The sequence below is a fragment of the Pseudophryne corroboree genome, unplaced genomic scaffold, assembly GCF_028390025.1.
Source record: "Pseudophryne corroboree isolate aPseCor3 unplaced genomic scaffold, aPseCor3.hap2 scaffold_871, whole genome shotgun sequence".
Taxonomy (NCBI): Eukaryota; Metazoa; Chordata; class Amphibia; order Anura; family Myobatrachidae; genus Pseudophryne; species Pseudophryne corroboree.
Window position 1 is genome coordinate 156,256 of NW_026970450.1, and position 779 is coordinate 157,034.

Sequence of the window (779 nt, forward strand, 5' to 3'; positions counted from 1 at the left end):
CTCTCACCTCCATTCTCTCTCTCTTTATCCCTATCCTCTGTCCCTCTCTTCCTCCTTTATCTCTCTCACCACCCTTCTCTCTTTCTTTATCCCTATCCTCTGTCCCGCTCTTCCTGCTCCCTCCTTTATCTCTCTCACCTCCCTTCTCTCTTTCTTTATCCCTATCCTCTGTCTCGCTCTTCCTGCTCCCTCCTTTATCTCTCCCACCTCCCTTCTCTCTTTTTATCCCTATCCTCTGTCCCGCTCTTCCTGCTCCCTCCTTTATCTCTCTCACCTCCCTTCTCTCTCTCTTTATCCCTATCCTCTGTACCGCACTTCCTCCTGTTCCCTCCTTTTCTCTCTCACCTCCCTTCTCTCTCTCTTTATCCCTATCCTCTATCTCGCTCTTCCTGCTCCCTCCTTTATCTCTCTCACCTCCCTTCTCTCTTTTTATCCCTATCCTCTGTCCCGCTCTTCCTCCTGCTCCCTCCTTTTCTCTCTCACCTCCCTTCTCTCTCTCTTTATCCCTATCCTCTGTCCCATTCTTCCTCCTGCTCCCTCCTTTATCTCTCTCACCTCCATTCTCTCTCTCTTTATACCTATCCTCTGTCCCTCTCTTCCTCCTTTATCTCTCTCACCTCCCTTCTCTCTCTCTCTTTATCCCTATCCTCTGTCCCGCTCTTCCTGCTCCCTCCTTTATCTCTCTCACCCCCCTTCTCTCTCTCTTTATCCCTATCCTATGTCCCGCTCTTCCTGCTCCCTCCTTTATCTCTCTCACCCCCCTTCTCTCTCTCTTTATC